We start from the raw sequence: 21,690 nt of genomic DNA on the forward strand, positions 1-21,690 counted from the left end.
TGTCTGTGAGAGTTCCCCCCACCCTTTTTCCTCTCGAGAGCAGCAGCAGCAGCAGCCCGGAGTGTGTCTGCTTGCTTTTTTCTCTAGTGATCTGAAGTTGGAGTGAAATACATAGAAAATTAACAGATCAAGGTGTGATTTGAAGTGGAAGATATATTGAAATAAATAAGAAACAATGATTTGCTGCTATTTAAATATAGTCTTTGAGAACTGATTGATACCGTTGCATTGCGTTGTGAATTTCATGGTATTTGTCATTAACTAAGGATTGTACTTAATTATATTCCAAGGGGAAAATTATATTAAATACAGGAACAAAAGAGTAGAAAGTAAAGAGAAGGTTTTTGTAAGTTTGTCAGAGGGAATCTGTTAATGTTTAAGCATGACAGAGGTCCTGCACGAGGTTTTGCTCCAGCCATCTCACACGGTTACACAAAGGGGTGATTTATGAGAAACTTGTGGTCAGGAGAAATGAGATGTTTTGGAAAGTAGACAGAGAGAGAGAGAAAAGTAAGGTTGTTGCTAAAATATAGAGAGTAAAAGTTATATAAAGTTAACTACTATTCGGGAGAATGTCATATTGTTGAATGAGTAACCTAAAATAAGTGAAGATGGTGAAATAGTTTGATTAAGGATACAACCGGTAACTACTGATTAAATACACAGTGATGGTGTACATGAACATTGAGAGTAGATTAAGTTGTTTTGTTCTTCATGCTTTTCACCAGAAGTCATTTGAATTGTTATTATTTTTAAGTAGTGTTGTTTTGTGTTATATTTCTAGACTATAATGTACCCACATGCATGTGGTTTCTTTGTCCCAGTTCATTTTAAAGTCAGCCGCCTCATGGCTAAATCTATTTGACCCCATGAGGTCAAGAGTCATTCTGTTAGACCACCATCTTGTGAAAGACAAATCATTGTTCTTTTGTCACATTTTGAATTAGAAAAGAGTTCATTTTGCTAGATCAATTTATCTATAAATGTTGTAGTGGGAGTTTTGTGTTTGCTAACATTTTTAGGAACGACAACACTAGGAGATGAGTAAACTCAAGAATCCGTGGAGTGTAAATACATTAAGAAAAACACATTTTTATACTCTAACTTTTTGCACATCATAGACAAGGTATTTAGACAATATAAATAAATATTCACCAAAAGTAATAAGTAAAATGGAAAGTAGACATGGGCCTACACTTGAGTCAAAGTATATTACTGTGATCTGATCAGTGTGCTCTGCAGGTTTACTATTGTTCTAAGTAACAGTGGGATTTAAAATATTGGAGAAAGTATGGAGATGTTCTTTCGTAGTGTGTGAAATATGTGATGCTTGAAACAGGTATTTCAATTTATGGAAGAAAATGGTTTCCTGAAAGACTCAGGTTGGGTAGATATGTAACAATGGATGAAACAATTTATAGAGGGAGTTTTTGTAATGTCATTAGTAGACATTAATGGTGTTGTTTAGATGGCATTTAGCAACTAAGACATATAGTATGATTAGAAAGAGACAGAGTGGAAAGGGTTGGATTGATTCAATCTCAGTGTGCTAGATTTCTTATGGATAATGCGTCCCGGGACCTGGACTCCCCCTCTGAGTTAGACAGGCTACGACCCCGTCCCTCCAAGCAGACAAAAGACCCAACCCAAAAGGAGGCTCCTCCTTCTCCATCAAACAGACAGAGAACCGGAGCTGAACCGTCTCCACCTGAGGCATCCAGAACCAAACCGCTTGATGACATACAGAAATACTCTCATCAGTCCCTCAGACAGGGCATGAAGCTGAGCCACGAGATTTGGCACAGGAGCAGAGTGGGGGACATGAGAGCAGAATCCGCCCTCCAGGAAGCAGCAGAGAGGCTGTAAAGGGGAGATGAAATGCAAAGCAGTGCAAAGAACAGTGGCATGATGTGGGCTGCAGATGTGACTGGGCCAAAGGCTGCCTAAAACAGTTACAGCGGATGGATTCAAGAGCTGATGGACTGAAGAGAAGACAGAATCAGAGGAGTTGGCATAGTCGATTTGAAGTGAGGAGGTCGGGGTCACGGCTTGAGACAACCAGGGGAGGGGAAAAGGAGAACGGGAATGAGTGAGTTTACACATAAACACACTTATTCACAAAACGCGCATAGAAGACACCACATTTAAAGAACTTGAATTGACTTGATAAATAAGTAAAGATAAAAAGAGGTATTAACCATGAATTAATCGATTGGTCAATTCAAAATAGCAGTAAAGAGGAAACTATTAATGTAAAATGAGAAAATCATCCTAAAAACACACTGAGGGTTAAAGGGGGAGACATGAGGGAAATATGCACTACACTTTAAGCAGGGGGTGTTTTGGAGTAGCACGGTGTAGAACCATATTCTTCAATCTTTCCATCATATTAATAAATCATTCTTCAAGAGATTTTTATTCATGTGTGAATAAAGTAGTGATTTCATTTGTTACAATATTGATTTCACCATTGTGGCATAGTTATTACCATAGGAGGGCTTTAGGATGGAAACTGTTTTTAATCCTTGGTAAAGTAAAGGGTGATGGTTGCATGTTCGGACACCCAAGGTTCCACACACTGCTAAAGAGTTTAACATTGTTTTTAAGTAGACCAGAATTGAAGATAAATGAGTATAATGAGCTATGAAATGCAGAGCTACACAGATCCTAGTAATGTTTTGACTTAAGATAATAGTTATGTACACAAGTTTCTGAATTAGATTTCTTAGACATTTTAATACTACTTAGTTGTAAATAAATTGCAGTAGTAGTAGTACTATTATGAAGTGAGTTTTGTACCAAGTTGCAGGAAATGTGGGAAGCAGCCGTCCCGATGACAAGTTAGAGATATCTGACTTAAGGTGGTAATCGTGAATTGATAAATGATGGCGCTCCATATATGACTGATTTTTGTAGACAAAGGATACTGGCCTATGCTGAAATATCGAAGTCTCTGCAGAGCACGACACATGGCCAATGAAACTGAGACCAAATGACCTTTGACCCTGACTGACAGTGTGACTTGAGAAAAGCACTATCAATGACTGACTCTGGGGCTGACCAAACTTGACTTTACAACCTGACAGTGTGAGTGTGGAGGAATTTCTGCATGTGATCAGTGTAACTGCATGATTCTAAAACAATAACTAACCGAGCATGTCTTTGGACTAATACATTATTTTGGAGCTCCATGGGAAACACAGGTTTCCTAAAATTCCACGCATTTGGAAAAATGCACATGTGACCCGTTTCTAATTCCCACAGGAGTTGGCGGTTTGCAAATGTAAAACTCAAACTAAAATCTAAAGATTCTGTTTCTTTTAGGACTGCCAGCTGGAAATGAACACTTATTTTCCCTGGAGTGTTTACTCTGAAAAATGATGGATATACTTTTGTGAATGATGTTTGGTATTTTCTTATAACCACTGGTTACCTGAAGGTTTTCTTCCCATACAGGATTTTATTACACATGTTTACATGTGTAAAAAGGGGGAGTGTGGGACATTTTCATTTAGGGACTGGAAGAAACCTGCCGCCCCAACTCAGATGTTCAATCTGACCATTGATTGACAGTTTTAGATTTAACCTGCTCCATATCTGGGGATAAGATACTGTTTGATGAATGTTGACATGTTTCTAATATTGATTGAGTTATAACAGGTAACACAGATGCAGAATCAGTGGCCAAGGGGCTACTGAGAGAGGTAATTCCAGAATGAGAATGAGAAGGTGACCTGTGATAATGAAAACAATTTGGTAATATTTCAACAGGTATTAAAGTAACTGAGGTTTGAAATGTAGAAAGAACATATTACAGCTAAGTTAAAACATAGTAATGTAATGAGATATAATTTAATTTAGACAACATCTTGTAACTAGCCTGGTAAAGAAGTAAAAGCCATAGACTGTTTAGATCATTATGGGGATGTACATTTAATTTAAAGTCATAATAGAAAGACATTTGATGACAGTATGTTGGATTTCTGTATTCATTTTTCAGCTTGATAATATCCAAGCAGTGACAGGTAGAAGCAGTCTCGCCTGGAAATTATTCACTTTGTCAGTATCATGATTTTAGTTGTTTTTAATCCATAACATTAGTGTGTTCCATTACCAGAGACATTAGCAGTTCATATTATATTTAGATTTTAAATAGGATCTCAAGGATTTCATTTATAATAACACAGATGCTTGTCAGAAATTCAGAGCTATTGAGATATGTTATTTAGTTCAACTGAAGATGTTGGGGTTTATTTTGTTGACACAGGCCAAGTATTAGAATTCTGAAGCGGCCTACCAGTGGTGGGTCAAACCCCTGAGGGCCCAGAAGCCCTGAGCGTAGACTTGAGGGGTGGGTATCAGATTTCTCCACACAGGTTGCTGACGCCAAAAGGGGGACCCGAGGAGCAGGAGGCCGACACAGCGGAGTTCGTCAGGCCTACGTGACTCAACCCCAGGCTCTCCGGCCTCTACAGAGTGACCCAGAGGACATCTCATGCCGTCCGCCGAGGAGCAAAGGGGGACATCTGGTACTACTGGAGCCAGTGTGCGGCGAGGAACACTCCGGCTAGGACCTTGGAGGACATCAGGATGGACCTGGCTATCGTCAACGCGGACATCCCTACAGCAGACGACTTGGAAGCAGGCATCAGCGGACTGGAGGAGAAGGACCTCGCGGACATCCCTACAGCAGACGACTTGGAAGGAGGCGTCAGCGGGCTGGAGGAGAAGGACCTCGCAGACATCCCTACAGCAGACGACTTGGAAGGAGGCGTCAGCGGGCTGGGGGACTTCTCGAGGCAGCAGAGGAGTCTACTTCTCTCTGATCAGATTAATCAGTTCCACCTTTGAAGGAAAGGCCGCATCTCCCCCTCCCTATCAGCTGCCCTTGTTGGCGTATTCCGCTGAGGGGGGGCCCTGACGATTCAACAACACGCAAGGATGCTGCTTTCTGGCACTCAGGCTCTCACTCTGATAGTTTCTTCACTGTCATTGGAGGTTGTTTTCTGTTCTCAAAGATTTAATGAAGGGGGACAGACACAGTATCAAAGAAGGACAGTAGTTTGTTTCAAATGTCGTATGTGTGTTGGTCTCGTGAGGCGAGACCAAAAAGGGGGAATTGAAGGATTATTTGAATTATTTGAAGGATTAAAGTAACGTGTTATGGCAGGAAAGTTCAATCTGGTATATTCATTTTAATGTCACCTTATATAGAATATGTGTTAAACTTGTGATTTCTGCATTGAGTGACTTCTGCCTAGCAGATACCAAGAAGAGGCCCCTAGGGTCTCTCTGTTAATTATCAATAGTCCTTGCAATTAACAGGGGAAGTCCCAGATACATTTTCAGATAATGTAGTTAAAGTCTTGTAGAATTAATGTTTATCGCCTACACATCCTGCAGGCCTGGAGACTTGGGTCACCCAGCAGTAACCAAGATAAACGTCCTTTTGAGCTTATCAATAAAATGTATTCATTCCTAGTAAGCTGACTTTGGGGTGAAGGGAAGTTCAGGGAAGCCATTAAGCCACAAGAACAATTAAACTTCTGTTAATCAACCAAAACTCATGACTTTCAGGGGACAGGACATTCGGACCTATAACAAGGGTCACTTCCTAGAGAATATGTGTGTGTGCTGGCTGCAAGATGTGAAATAAGATAAGGAAACTTGTTGTTTAGAGCAAGTTCGTACCAGACACCAAAAGGTGTCTGGTCTTCGTCAAACTGAATGAGACTTTTTGTTTCCGGGTTTCTTCTTCTGTGTCGCACTGATTGGGTGCGACAGGCCATGTGTTGGTCTCCGCCAATAAGATGACCTCTGGGGGAAAGCACGTACACACCTCCTCCTGTGTTTTAGTATGAAAGCCTGTGTTTTCCTTTGGTTCGCGCTCTTGTTTTTCACCGGCCGTTCCTGAGACCTGTCTCACACGGGGGGTAGAACCTGAGCCCGGAGTACTCTGCAGAGTGCTTCGTGATTTCTTTGTATTTGTATTTTGTATCGTTACTGTATATCATTAAAGCAGGATTATTGTTTAACTTGTATTCTGGTGTTTCTTAATCCCTTTATTTTTACGAATTCACCCAGCTTAGCAAACGACACGCGGAGACGAGGTTGGTTTTCAACATCCTCCAAATCTCCAACAGTACCAACAGCATCTGATTGTGGAGCAACCGAGCTTTAAAAACATGTAGTGGTATCAGCTTGGTAATTTTCCATTCTTTTTGCAGACTGTTCCAAGTTAGTGGAGCTGCACATCTAAAAGCTTTCTTCCCTAAGACAGTTCGAGCACTTGGCATATTTAATAAAACCACAGCATGAGATCTCAGGCAATAAGTACTTTCAATTTGCCGAGAGATCAGGGAGCAGATATAAGATGGTACTTTATCCAACATGGCTTTGTAAATGAAAATGTACCAGTGACTGAGCCTCAGTACAGTAAGTGATGGCAAAACCGCCTTGGTTCAAACTTTACAGTGTACAGTGATGCGTAAGTGCTTTACAGTTTGTCACAAATCTCAGTGCACTGTGATAGTAAAACCTTATTGTGGTGTAATTATATATCCAAAGCAGTCAGAAGTTAGAAAATCATTAGTGATGTTTAACCACTCAGAAGACAGCCCATCAAAATGAACACATTGGGACCTTTCAGAGAGGTAGTTCATCTTCTACATATAATAACGGACAAAGTAAAGAATGAAGTGTAGGCTATGTTTTAATGTTCGGAATTTGACCGTGTATGATGGTCCTCTTGAGTTGCCGTACAGCCACTGCTCCGTTTTCATGTTTTTTTTAACATGTTTTTCACAAACATTTTCACACGCTAGGAGTATAGGAATACTTCATTCGGTTCGTCATGATCTGTAGATGTGATTTGCCCCCGAGCACCCCTGGGTAAATTACCGTACAGCCAATCACAATGCGTACAATGCGTGACATCACTGGTAAGAGACGGACCCCGAACACATCGTGTACCCCGAACACATCGTGTACCGACAACGGAATTCCCTCCTAATTCTGCCCTACGCTCCCAAAAGGGGAGGGGCCTTAAAGGACAGCTAAATGCACAGCTGTCCATTTTCCACCAGGCCCAACAACAAGAGCAAGGCTGCTACCATAGCATCTTATCGTGTCAGTCACGTTCTTGCGAAACACATGAAGTCTTTCAAAGACAGCAAAGTTGTGAAAGAAGCATTCCTGGAGGCTGCCGGCGCGCTTTTGGGGTACAGTAAAAATAACGGTAGCATTTCAACAGGTTTTTGATACAATAAAAACTCAAGTTAGATACCGTTAGTAATCAGCTGTAAGTTTTAATTTGTTTGAACTTATTCATTATAATTATTTTACAAAATGGTATAAGAATGCAAACATTAAGATCTGTTCTGTTTACATTGATTATAGTCTATTATCAATTCAGGTTAAGAAACTAGTGTTGCTTGCATCCTATTTTAAAGGCATTTCTTTTTATATTCTACTAAAATGCAACAAAAAAAGGGTTTGATTCTATTAATTTTGTCTTTTTTATTCCACTTTGGCAGCAGATTCCTGTTTAGCTTCAGATCTGAGTTGTCTTATTAGTAAGCCTAATTTGTACTTTTAGCAACACTGTTTTTATATAATGGCAAAGAAAGGGTTCAGAGTCTTTTCTTTTTTTCCTGTGTCATATGTGGCAGCACTATTCAATGTTTCTTGAAAACATTACCCACTGTAGTACGTGACGTGTGAATAAACTCCAACTCTGTATCAACAACACTGGTGTGTAACTTCAGTTAAATACTTGTATTTGTGTAGATTGGAAAGAGGTAAGATAAAGGATCTGCAGTATTTTATGTAGTATTCATCGTACAAAGGTCAGTTTTATACAAGTAGAAGTGTGTATTTACCTAGTAGTAGGCTGTCAGTAATGGCTACGCCTCTCTACCTCTCTATTTGGACTGGTAGACCTCGGCAGACTGGCAACTTTAAAAGTAGCTCTCGGTTCAAAAAAGATTGGGCACCCCTGGTCTACAGAGAGCCCCGGCCACCAAACTGATGCATTCACCCTTTCTCTGCATTTTGAGAGCCCTGGTGTCCCTCATGTATTTTCTGCAAAATGTCTGCTCTCAGTGACCCCGGAACCACAATCCTGTTTCCTCGTATGACTAAGCCATCAGCTTCCGATAGCTAATTCTTCACTTTGGTGTAGTCCCTGATGTTCAGTGGAACATTACTACTGTATTCAGGCCATCCTGCCCTAATCAGCTTGATGACAGCCTGAAGCTCACTGTCGGCTGCTGTCTCTTTTCTGATATTCTCCATTCTCGTTGGAGATGCTGGGATGCCCTGTATCACTGTGGCTACATAGCATGCCACATCTTCTTGAGTGTCAGTCTCTTCCTTTTTGTGTGTCTGTGGGCTTCGGACAGTGTGTCGGCGACAACAAGGGTCTTCCCAGGCACATGCTCTGCTAAAGGTTTGTACCTCATGAGCCTCATTAGTAGACGCTGACATCTCAAGGGGACGTTATCTAGGCTTTGTTTGTTGATCAGTGGCACTAATGGTTTGTGGTCGGTTTCCAGCCTGAACTGATCCAAGCCACATAGATACTTGTCAAACTTCTCACAGGCCCATACGCTAGCCAAGCACTCCTTTTCTATCTGGGCGTAGCGTGTCTCCGCTTCTGTAAGACGCCTCAAACAGTAGGCTACTGGCTTCCACTCCTCTTCATGGAGCTGGAGGAGGACCTCCCCCAGGCCATAGCTACTGGCATCAGCAGACACCTCTGTGGCTTTAGCCACATCATAGAAGACAAGAACAGGTGCCGTGGTTAGCATTGTCTTAATGTTCTCAAAAGCTGACTGCTGTGAGGTCCAGATGTTCCTGCTCTTCAGAAGCTCGTACAGTGGTTGACTTATTGTGGAAAGGTTTGGAACGTACCTACCCAGGTAATTCACCATGCCCAGGACTCTTTTCAGCTCATGGACGTTTCCTGGTGGATCCAGCTGATGTATGGCTTCAACTTTATCAGGGTCGGGCTTGACTCCTGACTGGTCGATGAGATCTCCCAGAAAGCGTAGCTGGCTTTGTCTGAGGGAGCATTTATCTTTATTAAGTTTTAAGCCTGCTGACTCAACATGCTGTAGTACCTTCTCGAGTCTGGCGTTGTGCTGTTCTGTCGATGTCCCATAGGCCAGGATATCGTCCATGAAGACTTCAACGCCTTCCAGCCCCTGATGAGTCTCTAGCATTTTCCACTGGAAGATCTCAGGCGCACTGGAAATCCCGAAAGGTAACCTTTTGAAATAGTACCTGTCAAACGGTGTTATAAAGGTTGTTAATTTCCAGCTGACTGGGTGCAGTGGGATTTGCCAGAACCCACTTGCAGCGTCGAGAGAGGAAAACACAGTTGCACCACTTAGCTTTGCAGTTATTTCCTCAGAGGTGTAGGTAAGATGTAGCGCTCTCTTTTTACTGACTCATTTAGTCTTTTCAGGTCCACACAGATCCTGGCTTTGCCTATGGTTTTCTTTAGAACGGGCACCATAGGAGCACACCATTCAGTTGGCTGTGTTACCTTCACGATGACACCGTTCTTCTCCATCCTCTGCAGTTCCTCTTTTACCATCTGTAACATTGGGAAGGGAACACAACGCGCTGTATGCACTGCATATGGTTGAGCCCCATCCTTTAATTGGATTTTAACAGGTTCAGTTTTTAGTGTGCCGTGCTCAACATAGGCTTGAAGGTGTTCACTGGTAGTGAATTTCACTTCATCAACACGCCTCACCAGGTTCATCTCCACTGACAAATCCCGGCTGAGTAGGTTATTGACACTCTGGCCACGGACTACATATGCTTCAAATAGGTAGTTATTTCCCTTGTAACTAACTGTAGCATTAAAGCGTCCCAGACACAACAGTTAACTTCCTGGGCTGTCTAATGGGATGTCAGCTGGTTTCAGTGTTTTTGGTGGAGTGAGTGTGTGAAATGCATCCTCACATAAGACGCTGACATCAGCTCCTGTGTCAATTTTAAATTCCATTGGAGTAGAATCCCGCTGGAGCTGTACTGTCCACTGCTCTTTCTCATCTGCACTGCACACTGAGCATAAGAAATAATGGGTCTGCTCAGCCTGTACAGTCCCTGTGACCTCATTCACTGATCTATTGCTGTTTCAGCACATCCTGGCCCAATGTCCTATTTTATTGCACTTCTGGCATGTCGCTTTAGCTGCAGGACACCCTTCTTCCTTGCTATGCTGTGATTTCCCACATTTACCACATTTCCTTTCACTTCCCCCCCATTTTCTGTCTTTTGACTTGCCTTGATGTGGTTGAGGTTTCCATTTGTTATTTTTGTCTTTGAATCTCACCTCCTGTACTGATCCCACTGTGTCTTCCTGCAGACTCACTTGTGCTGCGACCTCCTCTGACTGCCTGACGGTCCGTATCGTCAGTGCTAGTGTTAGGTCCGCCGTCAGCTGCAGCCTGCGCGAGAGCTCTCTGTCTCGTATCCCAACAACAATTTGGTCGCGGATATTCTCATCTCGGCTTACGCGAAACTCACAGTGTTCAGATAGATCATACAGGGCTCGGATGAAACCCTCTGCCTTCTCCCCTGGCCGCTGGACCCGCTGGTGGAAACATGCCCTCTCGTGGATAACGTTCCTCCTCGTGAAAAAGTACTCGTTGAAATTTCCCACCACACCGGCAAAGTCATCGCCGTCATCTTCTTTGGCAAAAGTGAATGACTTGAAAATGTTTTCTGCCTCGTTGCCCATGGCATAAATCAGGCAGCTCGCCTGCACTCTCCCGTCATCTTTGTCGAGTTTAGTAGCGAGTCTGTACCGTGTCAAAGCGTTGCCTCCATTCTGGCCATTCAGTCGGCTTATGTAACGAAAAGTTCGCTGGGGGATTAAACTTGGCCATTTCGCCGTCTATATTCCTCTACTTTGTCTTGTTTAATTCCTGTGACTCACCGGTCACTTCTGACACCATGTAGAATGATCGAGGGTTGAGTATCTTTCACGACTCAGGTTTATTGTACAGTAAGTCAAGACATTACAGTAGGCAACAACAACACAACTGGCAGGCTTACTCTCAAGTAAAGCAGTCCTTTGCATGCCGTACAGCATGTCGCAAGACTGTCATAACAGCCTTAACTCTGTATGCATTGTATGCATATGTGACAGCTCCGACTTCTTTATTTTCTTTTAATCTAAAAAGCGGAGTAAAGCATTTATAATTTCAAGCACTTTATCCTAAATTCAAGCACCATTCCCAAAATTCAAGCCTTGAACCTTGAGAACACCTCATACAATTTCAATTATTTTCAAGAATTTCCAGCACCCGTACGAACCCTGAATATACATGTCTCTGTATGTTATACCTCAACACATATATTAGATAATAATCTCTATCTCACTCATAAAACATCTAAATCTACTTTCAGCATGGATAAATGTTCATAAAATGCATCCATTGTTTGTTCTATATGCTTCTTGAAATCCAAAAAAACACATCGTTTTTGTAGAACAGATTACAAATCGCCTGGAAACGGTACAAACAGGTGGCAACATGTGTGACGAAGGTGTTGCGCTGGGCTATATCATGCAATCAAAATTGAAAGTTAAGCTCGCTCCATTGCGGAAAATGTTAATACATTTATTTAAAATGTTACCAATATACTCACGGACCACTAGGGGGCGCTCACGGACCACTAGGAGGCGCTCACGGACCACCAGTGGTCCACGGACCACACTTTGAGAAACACTGCTTTAGACCAATACAAATGTTTATACTTACTTACTAACTGTTATTCTACGCACGAAAAGTTTATTATTATTCCGCCGACTTATTTTGCCGCGCTTCTCCTCCCGCATTGAACAACGCAGAAAATCCATTCAAAGATCAAAACGTTTAGCTCGGTCGGGAATCGATGGCTATTACTTTTCTCATTCATAACTTTCATAATTCCAGAGATACATCCCATAATTCATCACATTTTTAACATTGAAGTCAATGGAGAAATTCTTCAGACTTCAACAAATCTTCATGCGATTCAACTGCTAACTGTTCATTCATACTTTCACTCAGAAACCTCATTCCAACTTTAAAATGTTACACATCTTTCTGACATTATTCATGTAAAACAACTTTTAAATCGGATTCTTACTTTTAGAGATATTAAACATTGTTCAGACCTTGTTTTTGAGGTTTTCTTCACATTTTAACATTAGCTAGAGTGCGTGATTTCACAGTTAGAGGGTAGAAAATCTTGAAATGTGCCTTCATATATTTTTTTAAAACTGCCATAATTCCCAAACCCTACATTCTTGAGACATAATTTTTCATGATAAACGTCGGAAAACATCTCGTAGCTTGAAAAATGACAAATAATTAAGCAAAAATAATTTTAAAAAAATGCTTTTTGAGGGCATGAAGTGACAAAAACGTTCAACATTCCTCCATTAAACCCCATTGTAATTTCAGGCAGATATTTCCTCACGGCAGCAGCCGCACACCTTTAGTTAAACGGCCAAAAAGGCCACATTATTAACCCGAAACTACACAAACATCACACTTCAGATACTCAACTTCCTTGACATGCTTTACGTTTTGAAATTTCACAGATATCTGTTACGGTTCTTCCAAAAAACGTTCACATGTAAGAGGTTTATCTCTCATTCAGAACAATGAAGCCTTTGATCTCTACAGAGCTTGTTAGCTCAAATATAAACACCTGTGTAATGGAACACGATGATGTCATCACTCCAACTGACATGCTCAGAGCAGCAGATTTCTACGACAATTCTGAGATCTCACCATATGCCGTTTCCATGGAAACGCATCCCTCGCCATAAAACATGATGTCGCTGTAACTCCTATGAAAATGTTCAAAAAGTGCTCAAACTTCACATGTGTGCTAACAGTCCAGCCGTGAAGACATTTACGCGACAGTTCTGAGATTTCTTCAAATGCCGTTGCCATGGCAACACAATGCTCGCCATGAAACACGGCTTTCTCATAACTTCAGTGAAACTGCTCCAAACGCCCCAAAACTTCACAGGTTTGGTAACGATGCAGCCATCAACGCATCTCAGCGTATTACGGGGTGTTGTCAAATGCCGTTGCCATGGCGACAGATCATTCGCCATCAAGTTAGTTCACAAGTATGCAGTTCAAATATTCTGCTGCTTTTCCAAGCCTTTTTACTTTATTTTCTTCTCTCATCACACATTCAAGCCCCCTCGGTTCATGTATCATTTAAATCTAAATTCTTCACTTTCTTCTTACACATTACAATTCAGCATAGCAGTTTAACGTCAGGTTTTCAGCATAAAGCATTCCCACTAGCAATTTCTTCAGGAATCGCATTCTCTAGTTTAGATTAAGATTCAATGGTGCGTGACAAACTTGTGAGGTTGAGGAAAATAATACATTAAGCTTTAAAAGTGAAAACCAAATAACTTTTAGAAATGTCTCCAGTGGAGGCATGAGCTAACTTCAGGCAGTCTCACATCATGGAGGCACGTGCACACATAGACCTCAAAGTGGGCTTGAGCTCCTGAGTAGTAATAATGATCCCGCTTTCGTCTCATTAGTATGCATAAAAAAGTGACAGGTCACACCTCCCCCAATTATGCAAATGAGCTAAGTCCCGCCTCCCCTTTGATCGAGGTGTGAGATCTCAAGTAGGTGTGATATCCCAAGTAGGTGGGAGATCCGTCGATAGGAGGGGGGTGATGTGTATTCACAGGTGTGAAAAGCCCCCACTGTTGCGCCTTATGGTGTATAATAAAAATTGTTTCAATCACATTAGTATGCATAAAAAGTGACAGGTGGGCCCGCCCCCAAGTGTGTGTGTGTGTGTGTGTGTGTGTGTGTGTGTGTGTGTGTGTGTGTGTGTGTGTGTGTGTGTGTGTGTGTGTGTGTGTGTGTGTGTGTGTGTGTGTGTGTGTGTGTGTGTGTGTAGGTCTCCCCTAACCCCTGCTGTGGACCGGGGCTACATCAAATCTTATTTTAGCCCCTAAAGTTAAGCCCACCATAAACATAATAATTAAAAATAGTATTGATGTATGTTACCACTTTCCGTCTTCATCAGACAGCGGGGTGACTGTGTGAGCCTGGCCCTGCCCCCTCCTCCCCCCTTCCTGCCATCTTATCACTAGACAGAGGGGGGATGTCATTTAAAAACACTTACCTTACACTTGTATTTGTTCTCTCTAAAACACAGTGTATGTAAAGGTGGGGGAGACTGTCTCCCCCATAGCCGTGGGAACATGTTTCAAATGGGGGGTGCTGTGGGGATGACACCAGGGCTGGTTCTGACCAATGTGCTGCTAGGCAAGATTTTAGCTGGCAATGAAAAAACTCTACAAAAGACCAATACACTGCAAAAAGAGAAATATATTGACATGGTGCACAGCTTATATAACAAGGCTTCAAATTTATTATATATTATAACATGTTTTAATTGGGGGGGTGGACTTCACATCCTCTCGGGGGGTCCGGGGATACCCCCCCGGGAAGATTTTTTTAACATTTTAAAGTAAAATGCTTCAATTTGGTGCACTTTGAGCGCCCAATTAGAGACTGATCTAGGGGGTACAACTCTAAACACCCATATGAAAAAGATCGGTTTGCATTTATTAATCAAATAAGTAGGTATGCGAACATTTCCAATAACCTACCATAGCCAATAACAAATACATGTAACTTATTTTATTTGTGTTGTTCATTCATATCTTAATTTACCAGTTAACATTTATTTATTTATGTATATTTTAAAATCTCTCCAGTTTTAAACAATATTTTTGGTTTACTGTCCTATAGTATACATTGGAATGACTTGAAACCTGTTTTTATTTATCCTAATAATTATAAAGGTGTGCCTTGGAAATATTTGTTTACATAAATTGTGATCAAAACGTTTGAAACCCACTGAGATAACTTCGACTAAAGTGAACTATCTAAGCCCTCAGAGTCCTTTACCTCACTGAGCCTCTCAGTCTGACAGGAGAGGACTCTCCCTCCACATTATTGTAGAAACAGCTTCTTATATCCATTAGCGCAGCAGAAGCTAACAACAATCCCCGCCGGTACCGCGTTATCCCCTCTCTCTATCTCTCTCACTTTGGCTGTGAGCTGCAGGCGCCTGCTAAGCCAACATCCCCCACTTTCATCACTTACAGCGCCCATCGTACAGGGCAAATGGAAAATGTAACCGGGGTGAAAAGGGTGTTATCTTTACTTAATTATGAATGTTGTTACATCAAGGCTGAAAATTCTTTTTTTTAATTATATCTTGTGGAAGTGCAGATCCCCTGTCCTCCACCAGGGGGTGCTGCAGCACCCTCAGCACCCCTACTTCCCACGGCCCTGGTCTCCCCCCTTCCTGCCATCTCTCTCTGTTTCTTCAAAAGATTACCAGGCCTTGAGCATCAGGGAAACCCAATGAACTGAAATATGTTGGTTTTTTGGGTTTTGTGTGGTCTGAAAAGATCCGGATGTTCTTAACATGGGAATCAATTGGGAGCTAGCTGGACTTTTTGTCTCTTCATGCCCTCAAGGGGCATTTTGTTTAATTTTTTTTCTAATTTTTTTTTTATTTTACAACCTAGGAGAGCTTTTCCTACGTTTTTCATGAAAAAATATGTCTGAGGAGTGTAGGGTTTGGGAATTATGGCAAGTTTAAAAACATTTTTGGGGGAGAATTTTAAGCACTGCTCGACTCTGTTTTGAGATCAAAGCACTCTAGACTTAACAAGTTGCTCCATCCATTGTAATGTTAAAATCTGAAAAAGTCCTCTCTACCAAGCTCCAAACTAAATTCAATATCTCAAAAAGTTTAAAAGATATCAAAAATCTGAATAGGAATTGAATAGCTGACGGCCTTGTGGTCATTTGAAAGTTGGAATGAATTGTCTACCTGAAATTATGTGGAACGAGAAGCATTTGGCGCAAAGTGTAGCAAAAGTGGATTTGAAGGCATCTCCCATTGACTTCAATGTTAAAAAAAGAGTTTAAAAAGCTGAATATTTCAAAAGGTGTGAAATATTTTGAAAAAGTTGAAAGTTTCCAATCCATTGCTGAAAAGGCTGAATAGTTTAATAGTTGAATGGTTTCTGTAGCTGAAAGTAAGCTGAAGTTATGGAGAGCTAAAGTATTGGCTGATTTGAAGGCTCCTCCCATTGACTTCAATGTTAAAAAAAGAGTTTAAAAAGCTGAATATTTCAAAAAGTAAAAATATTTTTGAAAAAGTTGAAGGTTTCCCATCGATTCCTGAACAGGCTGAATAGTTTAATATTTGAATGGTTTCTGTAGCTGAAAATAAGCTGAAGTTATGGAGTGCCAAAGTATTGGCTGAAATAAGGGGAAGAATAAAGATTTGAAGAACTATAACGGAATGCTGTAAACAGCATTCGCACTAAATATCAGGTCCGGAGATTAGACTGTGAAGTTCCGCTGCTCTCTCTCTCACCCCTCCCTCCCTCCCTCCACGTCTCGCGCACAGCCGTGCGGACATTGGCAGTCCCTTCAGACAGACAGGTAGCAGCACCTCCCACTTTACTGTCCCACATTATGCCGGCTTTTCTTGGTTTATTTTGAAGCTGAGTGGTGATGAACAAATGACTAAGCTGCCGGTGTGTGAAAGACACACTCAGAAGCTAAAGTACAGAAAAGAGGCTTTCTGATATCCTCCTCCTCGCTATATTGAGAAGGACATTCCTGTTATCCACAGTGAAGTAATAAACATCTACAGGGACATGGCCCCCAGAAGGTTGCTGCTGTAAGGCAGGAAGGAGAGACAGCAAGTGAAGACACGAAAACATATTTAACAACTTCCAAGTGCAAAGAAAGATACAAAGAAAGTTAGTAACAAAATAAGTTATTAACAAAATATTTAATTTCAGATTTCAAGACCTTGTTAAATAATTTCAGTAAAGTTGCAGTATTTTTGCATGTTCTTAATAAATATTTTTGATGGGTTTTGTCCAATTAAATTAAGTAAATGAGTAGGAAAGGAGAGCAGAATGCACTAAGTGTAATTGTTGTAACTAAACTTAGCCCTACTTGTAGTTTGGAGTGTATGTTGGTTTGCGTATTTATGTAGAGAACAGCCTTTTTCAGTTTTGTGTGAAGGTTTTTGGTTGATTTTGAAGTGTTATTTATTTTAATACCACAAAAATAATTCAAAGGACTTAATGTTGTGCTAAAATAAACTGATTAGTATAGCAATTAACTAGTAGCATAGAAAACATGCACATTGTGGCATAGTTTCCTTTGTTGATGTCTGCTCTTGTGCGTAGTGAATACTAAAGAAGACCATTGTCTCTGTGTTAACTGATTTTTTTGTAGAATTATGTTGAGTATTAAACAATTGCGTGAGTGTGAGGGTATTAAAATTAATTGGTCGGTAAGCCAGAGATGTGCAACTATATTTAACTTTTAGTTTTACATTTTTTTAAATAAATTATTATAGGATGTGCCCTTTTTCTCACTTGAGCCCCTGCCCCCCAAAATGTCTGTGCACGTCCCTGATGGAGACAAGCAACACAAACATCAGGTATCATTTAGATAAGAGCCCGTAAAATAATAAATACACCCTCGTCTAGGTCCTAATGCTCATGCAGATGACGTCAGGAAACATAAGGCGCATTCACACCACAGTACTTTTCCCACAAAGGTCAGGGGCCTCATTCATAACGCAGTGCGTAGGATTCACGTGGGAAGGTTGCTTACGTAGTAGAAATCCAAAAAATAGGTACAGACATTTTCCGACATTTTCCGATTCACAAAACATTGCGTACCGGCGAGGAAAGTGCGTACGGCACTTCCTACGCCGGTTTCCCTTTTATAAATCACAATCGACTCAATTAATCGTAACGCCCATATTTGCCTATAAATAGACAAAGAAACGCCCATTCATTCTGACTGACTGCATGAAGAAGATCGCAGGAAATGACGACAGAACAGCTAAAAAAGACATCTCACACCGTGTCAGATTCCGGTTATTTTGGGCAGGTCGAGATAAATCATATTGTTTGGTGGATGCAGTTTGAACCAGAGTAGCAGCATGGAGGTCGGATCGTCACCAAAATAAATAAATAAGTAGTCCGAAAAAGGTTAATGACAAAAAAAATACACATAGCCTTCCTCAGGCAGTGTGTTTGTACCGGGGACAGGAGACACCCCCTTGATGAGAAACTGTAAGAAATTATCGGGGAATCCCTCCGGAGTGGAGTCATGACGACTGGATCTGAATTATTTTTTTGTATTTGGTGGTTTGTGTTCCAGCTTTCGATCAGCAACTCTATATCCATAATCCACCAGTTAAAGGAAATACAACTAATGTGTTGTGTTATATTAGCTGTACAATTTACCACATATGGTGTTCTTAGTTTCCATACCTCCTGTGTTTTACGAGCGACTTATCAAGTCTTGGCAAACGGCATAAAACACGATTAAACGTGATAGTATATAAAACCATGCTCGTATCTACAAGTCCTGTAGTCCTGGCTGGTCTACCTGCATGTGCCATCCGACCTCTGCAGCTCATCCAGAATGCAGCGGCTCGTCTGGTCTTCAACCTTCCCAAATTCTCCCACACCACACCGCTCCTCCGCTCCCTTCACTGGCTTCCAGTAACTGCTAGAATCCACTTCAAGACACTGGTACTTGCGTACCATGCTGCGAATGGATCTGGCCCTTCCTACATCCAGGACATGGTTAAACCGTACACCCCAGCACGTGCACTCCGCTCTGCATCAGCCAAACAGCTCGCTGCACCCGCACTGCGAGGGGGACCCAAGTTCCCGTCAGCAAAAACACGTGGGTTTGCTATCCTGGCTCCAAAATGGTGGAATGAGCTCCCCATTGAAATCAGGACAGCAGATAGCTTACACATCTTCCGACGCAAACTGAAAACTCATCTCTTTAGACTCCACTTCGAGCGATACAATTACTAACAAAGCACTTATATACTAATAAAGGGCTGGCTTTCTAAATGCCAGTTGAGTAGCACTTGAAATGTTTGGCTCTATGAAACCTGATGTACTTATATGATTCTGTTTTCTTAAAGGTTGTATCTTCCTGGTCGAATGCACTTATTGTAAGTCGCTTTGGATAAAAGCGTCAGCTAAATGCAATGTAATGTAATGTAATACAACCTATAGAAATGCAAATCGGCAGTTATAAGAAAACATTTCATAACATTAACACAACATATTTGAGGTGGTTTTAAATAACATATCTGAATTTATTTATTTCTCCAAGTAATGTTTTTGTGTGCACTGAGGAGTCGCAAACAGGCGTTTGTTTAATCATTTTAAGGTGGCTTTAATCAATGTTTGAAAATGAATTCTTATTATGTGATAAAATAGAGGTAACATTTTATTTATGGTATTATTTCCACATATTTCTCTCCATTCTTCCTTCTGCCAACGGTGTCGCAGTTTCTCGTCTCCCGTTTTTGTGCTTAGACGCGTACGCATGGGTTAGAGTTTCCCGTCAAGTTAGTATTTTATAAATCGCAAACATTGCGTAGAAACTGGCGTATGCCATTTTTGGAGCGTATATCCCTTTTATAAATGAGGCCCCAGAACAGATCGCGTTCACACCGGAATAAGTTCCTGGGGGAAAGATTAGGCAAATGAAGCCGCTGACGTCACTTCTTCTTCTTCTGCTTTGGGTTTACTGGCAGGCCGCAAACAACTTCACGGCGTATACTGCCACCCGAAGTCCCCGGAGTTGGGGACTGGCTTCAGTAGAAGCTGCTGGGACTCCCAGCAGCTTCTACTGAAGCCTTCCGAGTAAATCGCCAGAACGCCGACACCTCCTCATCTCCACCACTCCCATGTTTTCTTTTGTGTTGCCATAAGTTAGTCTCTCTCCGTTGGTGCGCTGGGCTAATGCTAATGCTAATAATGCTAATGCGAGGATAATAAAATGGCTAACAAAACGTTTTGGGAGTTTTACGGAGCGTGGTTTGCATTCCGCCCAGCCAATCAGACATAGGAACCTTTTTCTCCCACGAAAGTACCTGTTAGCAGGGACGGAAAAGGGGGTAAAAAAAGGTTCTGATGAACTCATTTTGGACACGGCTCTTTTTGGTGTGAACGTGACATTTCGGAACTATCGGGGAACTAAAGTGGGAAAAGTACTGCGGTGTGAACGCGACTATTGCTTGTGCTATTAACTTCCCTGAGTGGTTTACATAGTCCTGACTGAAGTTATCAGGCAACCACATATGCTAGCCAGGAGTTAGCTTGCGATAATAGCCTACAACAATTTAGCTTCTCATTAATTATTATATAAATAATGAAAGTGAGTCATGTTGAATTGATAAGTCAAAATCAACTTACTGAAAAATGTTTCTGACTGCGATGTTATACTGAGACAAACAGCAGGAGGAACGCTCGACCGTGTGCACATGGACGCAAACTTGAACGCAACCTAGCGTAGTTTTTTGCGCTCGGTTGATTAATTAACCAAAGTTACACTGTAGTTAACATTAAGGGATTTAAGTGTAATTCATCACAAATTATAATTCAGTCAAAATACTGTATACATACATTTCACCTTCAGCAGGCCGATATGAACATACTTGTGTATGCTTAGTATTAGTAATATGTTGAATGCAGGACTTTTGCTTGTAACAGAGTAGAAAAGATTAGTTCTACTTTTTAGGCAAAACATCATAATACATGTAATACTACTAAATACAACTCAAAATCAAACGTTTAATACAGGTTGTATTTAGTAAAACTTTTCAAACTGTGGTATTGTTCCTCAATTGAAATCCAAGTCAACAAACATCATTCCTCCATCAGAGAGAAGGCTTGTATTCTTACACTGTTTTATTTTATAACTATCAACCCTTGGATCTTCATAAATGTAGTTATAGAGCTAAATAATTTAGTTGTATTACTTTGGTCAGCTAAATTGAAAACACAATTATATTTTTGACAGTGGAAATGATTACAAAACATTATTATAATTTTTTTTAGATAAGTATTTACAACTAATTTCTCTGATTTCTAAATGTCTGTAAATAAGATCTGAATAATTTAGAGAGGGTATCAACAAGTGAGTTAATCGATTTCAAAATTAATCCTCACCAATTGATTACTTACATCAACACAATTATTTTTGTATAACAGCTTTTGTGATCTTTTATGTTTGAATACACAGATTATTTGATGTGCTAATTTGCATAAACATCCTGGAGTGTAACATTGGATGGACAGAGCGGGGGTTTCATTTCTTGTTTCATTTGTATGAAATATCAGAGTCAAAGGTTTCCCTTTGTATCACTCCATGATACTGAATGAAAAAACCCTACAAACCTTCAAAAATAAAGACAGGAATGAAACTGGAAAGTTTGTTGTACAGTATATAAATTATACAGAAGTGGGGACTTCTGGATCACAACAAAGAAATCCTTTTAAGAAAATAGAATTTGGTCAAATATTTAACAGATCCACAGCACTTATGTAGATTAATTACATTAGGAACATTATATTTTGTTTCGAAATAATTCTGAAAATATTGTTTCATATTTAAACAAGGCATTATGGTTGGCAGATGAAGGAGAAATCTACAGAGAAAGTATAATAAAAAGCTACTTGTGTATTTTGAATGTTTATTTTTTTACCAGTCTGAAAGAAGATTTGTTAATTAAGTAAATGATGGGTGCTCATGCCTGTGTCTC

The sequence above is a fragment of the Notothenia rossii genome (genome assembly GCF_949606895.1).
Source record: "Notothenia rossii genome assembly, chromosome: 4".
In the NCBI taxonomy this organism is placed as follows: Eukaryota; Metazoa; Chordata; class Actinopteri; order Perciformes; family Nototheniidae; genus Notothenia; species Notothenia rossii.